This window comes from Mytilus californianus, unplaced genomic scaffold (assembly GCF_021869535.1).
Source record: "Mytilus californianus isolate M0D057914Y unplaced genomic scaffold, xbMytCali1.0.p SCAF_1, whole genome shotgun sequence".
Classification (NCBI taxonomy): Eukaryota; Metazoa; Mollusca; class Bivalvia; order Mytilida; family Mytilidae; genus Mytilus; species Mytilus californianus.
Window position 1 is genome coordinate 72,999,229 of NW_026262581.1, and position 14,234 is coordinate 73,013,462.

Genomic DNA, 14,234 nt, shown 5'->3' on the forward strand with positions numbered 1-14,234 from the left:
ATATTCCGCAATATCAGAAACAAACCGATTCAAGAAATCATAAATACTTGGTATATGAAAAATATGCTGCACACATATGCATGGAAGTTATTGTAGAGAAAAAATATTGAAGGTAACAAAGAACATTTTTGTACTTGCATAATTACCATATACTTAGTACTTTTCTATCAAATGAAAACAAAAATTAGCCTTTCATAATTGTCATGTATTTTTCTGAAGCACAAAATATTTGTTTGATTATCTATTATAGTCTTTGTAATTAAATCAGTTTCTATCGTGATGATCTACATATTATGCCTTAAGAGGACCAATACACATATATATATAATATATATTTGTGGTTTTTTTTTTCAGTCCTTCAAATGCTTCGCAGGACTATACGCGCCATTTAGTTACACAAGGAACAATAAACACAAGGAACAATAAACACAAGGAACAATAAACAATAGTAACAATTAAAAACCAATTGTTCAGAGAACAATTGAAGGTCTTTCCACCCATAAAGATCTATTTTGATATAGAACTATTAAAATTCGGTTTAAAATATCATATCCAGCGTCAAATGATAGCTTATTGTACACTGATTCCAAAAATATATGGTTTCTATACATTTTTTTCTAAATAAGGGAGATAAATTGTTACTTCCGGTTTGAAAAATGTCACTTCCGGGTTTTTTTTATAGTTTACTTGATACTGATTCCAAAAATATATGGTTTAATATACTTTACATTAAATAAGTACAAAAAAATAGCTACTTCCGGTTTACACATGGTTACTTCCGGTTGGCTTTTCCCTGGTCAAGTGGCTTACAACGTAATGCAAAAAGTCCCATGGCTTTATCATGTATACATATTAGGTAAAAGCAAAGGTCAATATCTAAAACGTCAAATTTACCTATGACCTTGAGCTCAATTTCAAGGTCATAAACCAAGGGCTTCAAATCAAAAGACCATAGGTCTTAATTATATATGGTTAATGAGTTATATCACTATATGCCTAATTTTTAATATAAGAGGGGAGAAAACTCCAATTTAATGTTAGTGTACCCTTTCAACCAAAATTTATGTGTTACGACATGTCACAACTTACAATTTAGTAAAAATATGTTGTCGATATCTTATACGGTTTTTGAAAAGAATTGAAAATAAGCCAAAATCAAAATTTTAAATATGACCTTGACCTCTGACCTTGACCTTATTTTCTTTTTTTTGGACCAAGGACCTCAAATCAAAAGATCCTAGGTCTCTATCACTTATGGTTTACAAGATAGAAATGCATATCACTTATATCAAATGCATAAGGGGAAATAACTCTCATATGGAGTGTTCGTATGGCTTCGGTCAAAATTGGACAAATCATGCGAAGGATATAACGAGCAATTTTATAAAATAAATTTGTCGCTTTCTTATACGGTAACGGGGGAGATGCAGTCACAAGGAAAACAGTGTTCGGGGAGATAACTCCTACAAAGAAAAGTATTCGGTTACGTAGGGTGAATTTCAAAGGCGCATAAACTGTTTGATATCATATACCGAACATCTAAGCGACATCTTGCGAAACAAAATTTATACGCAAGAAATAAAAGTGGCGGAAGAAAAAAAAAAAAAAATTAAAAACCAATTGTTCAGAGAACAATTGAAGGTCTTTCCACATCAATGTTCTTAATTATTGATGAGAAGCTACATCCAGTTTACTCAAAATTACTAATGGCGTCCAAGCTTTGGTTTCTTCATACTGATTCAATTTATATATGGTTTCTATATACTTTTGTCTGAAATAAGGGAGATTTCCGGTTTAGAAAATGTCACTTCCGGTCTCATATGATAGCTTTATTTATACTGATTCCAAAAGTATATGGTTTATATATACTTTTGCATGTAAAAAGAGAGATAATAAGCTACTTCCGGTTTAGAAAATGTCACTTCTGGTCTCATATGATAGCTTTATTCACACTGATTCCAAAAATATATAGTTTGTATATACTTATGCCTGTAATAAGGAAGATAATATGCTACTTCCGGTTTATAAAATGTTACTTTCGGTCTCAAAAGATAGGTTAACCTATGGTCATTCAAAAAATATATGGTTTCTAGGTACTTTTCCATGAAATAAGTGCAAAAAATACTACTTCCGGTTCACTCAAGGTCGCTTCCGGTTGTCATTTTTCAAGGTCATATGTCAACCAACAGTTTGCAAAAGACCCTATGGCTTTATCATGTAACAAGTTGGAGTAATAATCAATTAACCTTAAATTGAATCATTTCAGGGACAATAACTCCTACAAGATGTCATTGGATTGTTTCAGACCAAATGTATCATATCTTAATCACAATTAGGCAAACATTTTGCACTTCTTTAATTTGTATCTTTAAAAGTGACAGAGGAGATCAAATAACAAGGAAAAGTCAAAATTTAGAATATGACCTTGACCTTTGACCTTGGCCTCAATTTCATTTAAATGAACCAAGGAACTCAAATCAATATGCCTTAGGTCTCTATTACTTACCATACATGCTATACATTTATATATCCCTTATATCAAATACAGAAGGGGAAATAACTCTCATATGGAGTTTACGTATCGCCTCGGTCAAAATTGGACAAAACATCCTGAGGATATAACGAGCAATATGGTAAAATAAATTTGTCGCTTTCTTTTACGGTTACAGAGGAGATGCAGTAACAAGGAAAACAGTGTTCAGGGAGATAACTCCTACAAAGAAAATTGTTCGGCTTAGAATGGGTGAAAATAAAAAGCGCATAAACTGTATGATACTATATAAGAAATATCTAAGCGACATCTTGCGAAACAAAATTACGTGAGAACAAAATTAGGCGGAAGAAAAAAAAAATAATAATAATAATCAGAACAAATATAATAGGTCTTTCCACAGAAAAGTGGAAAGACCTAATAATAATCAGAACAAATACAATAGGTCTTTCCACCGAAAAGTGGAAAGACCTAATAATAATCAGAAGAAATACAATAGGTCTTTCCACCGAAAAGTGGAAAGACCTAATAAACTGGTAACTATTCTAGATCCTTTACCATCCACCCTGTTTAAAGAAACGTCCTAAAATACATGGGTATGTAATCAAAACATTTGAATTTAATTTTTAAAATCATATAAAATATCAGTTTAAAACAGAACAAAAGTGAATTCAATTGAACAATATGAACGGCTATTTTAACCGGGATACATTTCACTCAATAATTAAACTATATGTATTTCTATTGAAATACAAGGAAAAGGGCAAAATGAAAACTCATATCCACCAATCAAAGTATCAACTGTTAAATCCAATAATGCAGTTAAGTAACTGATGGAAAATTTTATTCATTTTTCGCAGAAATTTAGTATAAACGTTCAGTTTATAGCACCCCCTCCCCCATTTCCCTTTTACATAATTTGTGGACCCATCCCCGAATATAAACAACAGGGAACTCAAAACTGACAGCGATCATGATAAATGAGGTCTGTATAAGGCACGGGGGAAGGGGTGGTGTCACTTCTGGCGTGCTGCTGAAATTAAAAAAAAATATCCCCTTTCATATATTGCCGAAGACTAAAAATCTGATCCATTTTATAACTTATATATTTATATAGGAAGTAACCCACAGCCACCCCCGTGGTATAGGGAATACTGAGATAGGGAAGGTTAACTTGCCCTTTTTATTGATTTAAAAGTCGATTGGATATATGCAATATTTGAAGCAAAACATATGGCATATTGCAATGTGGTATACGGGACTTTCATTAGAAAGGATTGCACTTTTAAAATATGGGATAATGCTAATACCCCCCCACTCCCCCTTTTCCCCACTTCCAAAAAAAAAAACCTAAACGCGAAAACAACATTGAAACTTTGAAAGAATTTAAATTATCTATTTACCACAATAGATAACTTGAGAGCTGTTTCATTTTCCATATTTTTAACAGGTACATGTATATATTAAAAGGTAATGCATATTGTTGTCAGTTATAAATCGAGATATATATATACATGTAAGTAAATTTGTCCTAAATATTAACCTGTAAGTTGCTTCATTATTTTTAATTTTGCGCTTTAATGTCATCGTTTATATGGACATTGCCGTTTTTTACACAAAAAATACCATTGACAAGCTGGAAGACACATTTATTATTTTTCAGTTACTATAATCCCATAAAGAAATTACGATTATCAAACAAGAAAAATGTCATCGAATTACGATTATCATCCCGAATTTTTCGACGGCAATTTTCTAAGCGCTTAGGCAATTATAGTGCACCGTTACGATTCAAATATGATGTAATGGTATAGAAAAACCTTGCAGCTGAGTAACTCTTGACAACAATGGGCTACATTTGAGAAAAATGACTGAAAAGATTTTACCTATTTCTGCCGTCGCCATATTGGGATCGTCGTAACTCCAGTTTCGATTATCAGTTTAACACCAGTGCTTTTAATATCTTTATATAGTATCTTAATCCATCTAATCAATTCTACTGGAAGGTCAATTTTCTTTAAAAATTTTATAAGGTAATCATGTTTAATTTTATCAAATGCTTTTTCTTGGTCAAAGTTTATTAAAAACCATTTTATATCGTTCAAATTCATGTAGTCGAAAATGTCCGAAATCGAGAAAAATATTATCAAAAATATTCTTGTCCTCACCCGCTCCAGTTTGTTTTATATCAACCAATTTATTTATTATTTTAGATAATCTTTTAGCTAGAGTTTTAGTGATTAGTTTATAATCAAAGCATACTAAGCTTATAGGTATCCATTGTTTTAGGTCTTTTTTATCCCCTTTGTTTTTATAATTTAACGTGATTATGCCCATTTTCATTGTTTCCGTTAATTCTCCTTTTAAATAGATATTATTTACTATTTCTAAATCTTCGTCCCCAATTATGTTCTAAAATTTTAAACAAAATTCTTTGCCTAAGCCATCTATACCTGAAGATTTATTGTTTTCGAAATCTTTAATATTTTCTAGACACTCTTTTGTGCTACTAAATTGGTTTAAAACTGACCAATCTTCCTCGGTTAATTTATTTAATTAAATTTTCCCTCGATATTCATCTACCTCTTGTTCATAAAAACCATCAGAAGTATATAGCTCTGAATAGAAATCCAGTATTATTTGTATTATTGAATTTTTGTCATCATTAGGTTTGTTGTTTTTATCAAGGAGTGATTTTATTTCCTTCTTTGTGCCTCCTTTTTCTTCTGCTATTTTAAAGATTTCAATATTTTCAATGCTTTCTTTATAAAAACACTCACGTAATCTGATTAATGTTCCAATTTCGTCTTTTGTTTCAATTACTATAATTTCGTCCTTAATTTTATTTATTATCGTGGAATTTTGAAGGGGTTATGCTTTTTCATACTAGTGAATCGTATAACTTATTCAGCTTAGATTTACTAATTTTTGTTTGGGTTTTTGAGAAATTTATTGTTGTTTCTTTTATTTGTTTTTTTTTTTAACTATCCATAGAGGGTCATATTTCAGTTTATCTTGTTTCCATTTTATGATAATATTTGATATTAATTTGGTATAGTTTTCATTTTCAAGTAAGCTATTATTCATTTTCCAAAACCCCCGACCCAATTTTTGTCGCTTAAACTGAATGTTAATCTGAACAATTTTATGATCGGAATTTTTATATGGAATATGTTTTATTTCTATAATTTTATGAATACATTTATTATTTGCGTAGAACCTGTCAATTCTAGTACGAGTGCCCGAAATGTTGTAACACGTAAAATTTGTCTTATCTTTATGTATTTCTCTGAATACATCTTTTATCTTTAATACATTTTTAATACTTTTAAATTTATCAAGTATATATTTGTTAGGTCTACAATTCATGTTATTTGAATCTAATTTATCTTCTATAAAGTTAAAATCTCCAGTTAATATATATATATTTTTTGTGCTACATTGTTCTAGATTTGAAACATAGTTTAGCAAAATATCCTAGAACAATCGTTGTTCCTCCCTCAAACCACATTGTGGTGCATAAAGGTTTAGAAGATTTATGACAATATCATTATCTATGTAACTTTTGTGGATGAGTCTACCTTTTAGAGGTGTTGTAACCCTATGTGATTTAAAAAGATTTAAATCTTTATTAACTAGTGTTATAACACCTGTAGATCTACTTACACCATTTTAGTAGTCTATATTTCTTTTATTAAATTTCTGTTTTATATCATTTATAATATCTGGTGACATATAACCTGTTTCTTGTAAACATATACTGTCTATGTTTCTATTATCATCTAATATTTCGTACACTTTATTTTCAAATCCGTTCCTAATGTTCAATGTGAAGAAAAACATATTAATGTAATTATATATGTAAAAATAGATTAAACAGACAATCAATAGATGGAGGTGATTGTTACAGTTAGACATTTTAATAGTTATAGTTATAAAGGAGGGGGTTTAGGGTTAGATGGACTAATATTACTGCTTTTAAGAGTCTGAATCTTTGCAAGTTTTTGTTCCTTCTCTGTTTGTACAGAACTCCCAAAACTAAGTCTGTCTCTGTTTCTCTTTTTGTTCCTGTCCCCTTTCTATCTTTTCTCTATCAGGATTTTTTGCTTTGTCTTTTTCTTTATTTTTATCGACTCTCCTCGCACTTCATGATTTACGTTTTATTTGCAGAGTTTTATCACTCGATATGTCGCTACCTTCCTTGACGACATCAGAGTATGGTTTGCTAGATGCCGCCATGCTGTCCACAGTATCATCACCTGACGTAGCATTTTGTTTGCCTTTACCAGCTTTTGAAGTCGGCGTTCTTTTTGTTTTAGTCTTATTACTACTTTGTGTTGTATCTAGATCATTTGAAGAAACATCTTTTTTGGAAGATTTCCCCGTGATTGGGGCTTTGCCATTTAATCGAAAATCAAAGTTAAAGCCACTTCCAAATTAAGCAATAGTATTTACAATATTTGGAGGTTGTTGGTTGACTGAATCTGAAATTTTGTTTCCGCTATATTTACATGAATGTCTTTGTTCTCTAACACGGTTTGTTGTTTACATTGCATTTCCATATGATCTGGTATTGGGAAATGATTTGGACAATCTTTCGATATATGACCGTAATCGTTACAAGTGTAACACTTTTTACCTTGGGGTTGATCTTCATATTTGATAGAGACGGATTGGCCTTTAATGTACAATTTTTTCGGGATTTGCCTGTATAGTCTATTCATCCGTATAATCCTACCTCGTGATTGGATGTAGTGAACTCTTTAAATGTCGGAGAGATTAACTTTCGAATTTCGCCATAAAGCTCTAATTTTTTTCTCACCGCCATTGGTTTAATTTCAAAAGGGAGGCCGAAAATAATCACATCAATGCTTTTTTTCTGACCTAAGTTTAGAGGTTCAGCACGCTTTGATCTAAATGCAGTGTCATTTATTTCGAAGGTTTGAAATTCATTAAGGAAAGTTTCTTAAGCATATTTATCCCGACATGTTGCGAGGTAACTACTTTTTCCTGATTTTTTAAAACATATAATCAGATCTGTTATATTTACAGCATATTGGTGCGTAAACAAGACGTCTCTTGTATTTAATAGCTCTGCATTTGTCATGTAGAAATCATTATTTAACTCATCAGCATATACCGGTATGATTGAAGTTTTGTTTCTCCGTATTGTAGTATCATTTTCCAGATATGTTCGAAATATGTTATCATTTTCTGAAATTACTGATTCTTGATCTTATTTAGCTTCAGCATTTGCCTTATCCATTTCTAAGTTTTTCCCTTGTCACAACATATTTGATGAAATATTTTGTATTATTTCGTATTATTTCCTTTAGATAAGTTTCATTTATTTTCAAAATGTCAATCGGACTTTAAATAATGTTAAATATGAGAAATACGTATGAATCTGTAGGAGCTCAGGAAAACACGTCCGACCTGGTTGACATCTACTCACTGAACTTGTCGTGAACAATTTTCTAACCTGCAGAAAATGTTGTATTTCTTATCTTAAATTATTGAAAATATATATTTCCGATCACAATAATACAACATTGATTGCAAAAAGATAAGGTTGAAAAGTTTAAACGCTAAATTGTCAATCTTTTTCCTGGAGCACTCAGACTGTAGGGTTTAGAGATAAATTTTAACTTACACATCACAATTTTATTTAAGTGACAAGTATAAACTAGGAACTTATAAGTATAAAATGTTAATAATTAAGATTGGTATAGAGTGTCGTACAAATATGCACAGAGAGAAGCAAGGTTTGAACTTTCAAGATAATATGATTATTACCAGAGAGTAAGCATAAGCTATTTTCTAACAAAATATTAGAAATAATGTATTTAAAATAATATTAGGATGAGAGCCCCAACCTTCCTTCACACGTTGGTAGAAGAGTATATGTGGCCAAATAATGTCAACATTGTGCGCCGAACATTAAAAGTTTTTATTGACCTAAAGAATATAACATATACTAACATAATTATGATAAATAAGTAATATATTTTACTAAACTATATTATTTTTATCTAAGTATATATCTCTTTTTCTATGAAAGGTAGTGTTTAGAGTCTGAGCTAAACCACTGGAATTAATATTTTAACTAAGTTGACATACTGAATAAACATATGCATATATAGATGGGAAAAGTTCCCATGGTATCTTGAATAACAGACAATTTAATTCATTTAAAACTAAATTTTGATCATTTATTTCTATTTTAATGAAGTCATTGGTATATTTTCTAAATAGTCTTAATTTGTTACAATGTAGCAGTGAATGCTTTAAGGTTTCATTTTCCGAGTTGCACAAATAGCATTTAGGAAACATGTTAATATAAATTCTTCTTATTAGATCATCTTTAGTAGGAAGAGCATTATGAACAACAATATCAATAAAATCTTGCTGATAATCGCTTTTGATATTGTTAATATTAGACCATATATCTGTGAAATCGACATAGCCGTACTTAGTTTCGATTTTATGTTGATGATTTTCTATTTCGAAAATTTTCTTATAAATATTTCTTGGGTTGTTACTTTGGAATCCTAACTCCGGATTGAATGTTAGGGAACTCTCTAAATGTCGGAGAGATTGACGTTTGAATTTTGCCATAAATCTCCCATTTTTCCCTCACCGCCATTGGTTTAATTTCATAAGGGAGGCCGAAAATAATCACATCAATGTAATTTTTCTGACCCAAGTTTAGAGGTTCAGCACGCTTCGATCTAAATAATGTAGTGTCATTTACTTCGAAGGTTTGAAATTCATTAAGGAAAGTTTCTAAAGCTTATTGATCCCGACATGTTGCGAGGTAACTATTTTTTTCCTGTTTTTCGAAAACATATAATCAGATCTGTAATATTTACAGAAGATTGAAACGTTAACAAGACGTCTCTTGTATTTAATAGCTCTGCATTTGTCATCTGGAAATCATTATTTGACTCATCAGCATATATGATTAAAGTATTGTTTCTCATTTTCATTTTCCACATATTTTCGAAATATGTCATCAATTTCAGAAATTACTGATTCTTGATCTTGTTTGGCTACAGACATTTGCCTTGTTCATTTCCAATTTTTTCCCTTGTCACAACTAATATGAGTTAAAAGGGCAATAACTAGGATATACAGTGACTAGAGCTCTTAACACTGTTATGAAATAGCATGTACATATTTGATGGAATATGTCGTTTTATTTCCTTTAGATAAGTTTCATTTATTTTCAAAATGTCAATCGGACTTTAAATAAAGTTAAATTTAAGAAATACTTATGAATCGGTAGGAGCTCAGGAAAACACGTCCGACCTGGTTGAAATATACTCACAACTTTTCTAAATTGTCAAATTCAACGGGGTTATGTTATGATGGTCCATTAAAGAGACTGTTTTTTTTATACGGCTGCTTTCCTGTTGGAAATGGCGCCCTATATTTACCTAATTTAGTTATGAAAAAAGTACCTTATGTTGTTTGTTTTTTTTGTTTTTTGTTTTTTTTTACTTTGGTTGTGAGTTTTATGATAAATAACATATTGTGTTGCTTATTTGTGTTTATTTTTATTATTATCAGTCGCAGCTATTGAATTTCTTAAATATGAATGTAACTTAAATTTGATCAGTTGCCCCAGCCAGTGGTCCCGTAGGAGTCGTGTATACCCACTATCCCACGGAAGATACAAACCATGATAGTTTAGGTTAATTGCACCCTGGACCCAGACATTGACATTTGCTCTGACTGGTGATCAGTCAGGCAGAAAACATGCCCCTGTCTTACTCCCGAAATGCAAAAACTGTTTCATGATATAACCCCCCCCCCCTTTTCAAAAAAAAAAAAAATCCAAATTGTATAAGACAATAAATAAATAAATATAAATAAATAAACAAAACTATTAACTTATTGGTATTATAGAAAACGGGACATTCTACTTCTAAATTAATTTACAAGGATTCATGTATGAATTGTACATGCTTGTCAATTCAGTACAATCGATGTACTTTGCGCTGACGTCACTTTTGAACAGGTTACGTACACGACAAACTGGTTAAAACTTTAACATAATTTCATACCCTGTATATCACTACCATGTAAGGGGACGACCACTGGTTGGCACCGATAATCTACTTTTCTATATGTAATGCGAACGACTTATTATGAATTAGACTGATAATTGATTATGCAATAAAAATGTAATAGCTTTAGCAGCTAATTCGAAAACTGAGTGGAATTACAAATTCTTTTAAAGTTGTATGTAAAAAGTGAATGCTTGATGATGTTCAAACAACGAACATGCCTAACTTATATACCATTTTTGATTAGCTTGGCCTATTCACTCATAACTGTACTCAGAAAGCCAGCTTTGACAAGTAAGTCACATGTGAACTCATTCAAAGCTAGCTTAACTTAATCATATTAGGTAATATGACATATTTTTGGGTGTTCAGTAATATTCACTTGAATCAGCTTGGTTTGCTCATACATAACATATTTCTTTTAAAAGTTTAAAATTTAAATGGTTTTGATTTAAATAATATGTACTTTAAACAGTCGTTTTTTCATTTATTTGTTTCAATCTTATTTTTTTACTTCTGAATTTTAATACTATTTTTCTTCTTATTATTGTTTAACCTTTAAATTATAATATTATTTTTCTTGTTATTATTCCATTTCATTTAAATTGAATTTCTATTGAAAAAATAAAATATTCGTATATATTTTGTTTTGTTTACCTACTGGTTCCCAAATATGATCTCTATGTTTCATATCGTAGAAACATAACTTGGAAATGTTAGCAGTATAAATACACATGGATAGCGGCGAAATTGAATTCTAAGGAAGACCCAAAGTGAAAGGAGGTGTAGTACAGGATTTTAGTATAAGTTTAAACTCTTAGAAGTTCGGGGCATATAAAAGTTGAAAATATGCCGCACTTGGCTGTGCGGCATATTTTCAACATTTATATGCCCCGAACTTCTAAGAGTTTAAACTTATACTAAAATCCTGTACTGTGCGGCATATTTTAAACATTTATATGCAACACAGTTCTAAACGACAAATGGTCCGCAGATAGGGCAGATTGGGAGAAAGTTTACCGAACTTCCCGAAACTTCGAACATACAGACTCATAAAATCAGAATACAGCTGTGAACATTACATAGATCTTAATCTAACCGTAGCGAAAGATCTATATTAGCGCATCTCAGATGTGACATTCTTCTACTCAGGTTAGAAACTGGTGGTTTTGTAGGTGAAGCAAAATATGACCGATTGTGTAAAATGTGTAATGATAACTGTGTAGAAAACGATTCCATTTCCTCAAAAACTAATTTTTACAACAATTTATGAGTTCAACATTTCTCACAAATTGAAAATATATATGTTATGAACAGACATTAATTGTATAAGTTTATAACAAAATGTTTTTTTTCCAATAAAATGTGTTTTTATATTTTTTCCTTTTATAAAAATTTTTTTAGTATGTGACAAATATTTTGATATAAGGAAAACATATATGAACTCATTTTATTGGAAAAATAAAAACATCTTGTTATAAATTTATACAATTAATGTCTGTTCATAACATCAAAGAGCTTAACAATCTAGGCAAATACCTTTATTTAGCTGATAAGATTCGTTATTCATAATATAATGCTCATATTCCATTATTTATATTATTTGTTGTCATTCTCCGTCGATGATTTGATTTTTGATTTTTGGTGTTTTAACGCCACTTTTAAGCACCGCTTTTGGGCTATTTCGTGGCGGCCAGTTTTTATTGGTGGAGGAAGCCGGAGCGCCCGGAGAAAACCACCGACCTTCGATAGGAAAACTGACAATCCTAGTCAATTAAGATTGGAGTCGAGTGCACCCGCACGAGCGGGGTTCGAACTCACAACCTCAGTGTTGACTGGCTAGTGATTACAGTAGTAACTACTTAGACCACTTGTAATTGTAAAACACATATGTAATTAATCACTGATGCTATTATATTTGTACATGTGAATTCTATAAGCTGTATTGCTTTTTAATAACAGACTATTATTATCAAAAGATGAACAGTTAATATATTTATCATGTCAACATCCGAGAAAAAAACTGCTAAATATCTAATTGCAAGCATTCAGGAAGAGGAAAAACTTTTTATATGAAAAATGTCGAAATTAATTTATTTTGTTCGTCGTGCCATTAATTGACATTTAATTGTAAGTGACTTATAGGCCCAAAGGGTCGGGTGTTTTAATGATTGTTTTTATTTTCGCTGTATTATATACTCTTTGTCGAAAACACATGTCACTATAATAAATAATTTAGATAATTAGTTAATTCGCCTCACCAACTTTTGCGCATGTGTCGATTTTATATTAATCTTCATTTTTAAAGAAAAAGGAAATATCAAGAACTATTTTGAAATGCACGTATTCGATATATCTTTAAGGAATTATTTTTAAAGTCATATGAAACGATTTCTTGAAATTTTAATGATATCGAAATAATTGAACCAATGAAAACTATAACAGACAGATAGAAACCGAAACAGTAAAAATGATCGGCAAAACAAGATCTACAAAAATGCTTATATGACAGAAACCACTGGATGACTCCTTTTAGGAGTAACGTCTCTTAAATGACGATTTTGACTAATTTATACGTTTTTGTCTTCATATGAAGATATGAAGGGGCTAAACATGTTTGGGAGCGCTCAACCTTCCCCGAAACCTGGGACAGCGTTGTAACAGCACACCAAAAATACAAACTGTAAAAATTGGAAAGGGCTTGTTCCTTCGGCACCATCTTACGGTGTTTATATATCACAACTCGTTCGCTATGCCCGTGTCTGTTGTGACGTTTTGGATTGCAATGAACGTTATCTATGTATTACTGGTAAATTATTAAGTCAGGGATTTCGTTACCACAAATTACTTAAAACCTTTACTAAATTCTTTCATAGATATAAAGATTTGGTTTTGAAGTTTGGTTGTACCTGTAGGAAACTTATTTCAAACGGGATAGCACATCTTCATTTTTACGGAGATGTTGCTTACAAGTATTTTCTGTTTTGAAATAAGAAGACCAATTCTTGACCTATTCAAGAAGCTATTCACTGGCTCTTTGGTGTCGTTCCTTAAACTGAACTCTGTATTATTCAGTTTGACTGGAAGGCGTGAATCATTCTTCCAGTGCACTGACTAAATCAGAAAACTTTTGTCTTTTCTCACTTGGTTAATCTTCAAGGACTCCGCCAAATATTACCCTTTTGATTCTCCAACCAATTATTTATAAGTGCATACATTTCAAAATTTGACAAATAGTCCCTTCAGATTAAGAGGGTTTAATTCTTATACCAAAGTTATTTTTGTCTTTTCACTGTTTGGAGAATTAACACTTTGAACATCGCAACCAAAACAGTTATCTGAATGTAATGGCAAAGTGTACCCTTTCTCTAATTCAATGTAAGAAAATTTGACACTTTTGTGAGTATGTTTACAAATCACCTTTTTTGTTATCTCCCTTTGTGGACATTAAGGACCCTGTTGATCCCTAACCCGAATCAGTTCTTGTTACAAAAACATTTTTGAACCTTGATCTTTTGGACACAACTAAATTTTGTCTGTACATTATCCCTTCAATATCTTGTATTTGTTATGTCAACTCGTCAATTCATCGTCAAAAGACATTATTGCATTTTAATTTATGACTTATGCATGCATCAACAATATAATAAATTTCAATCAAACAAGGTATT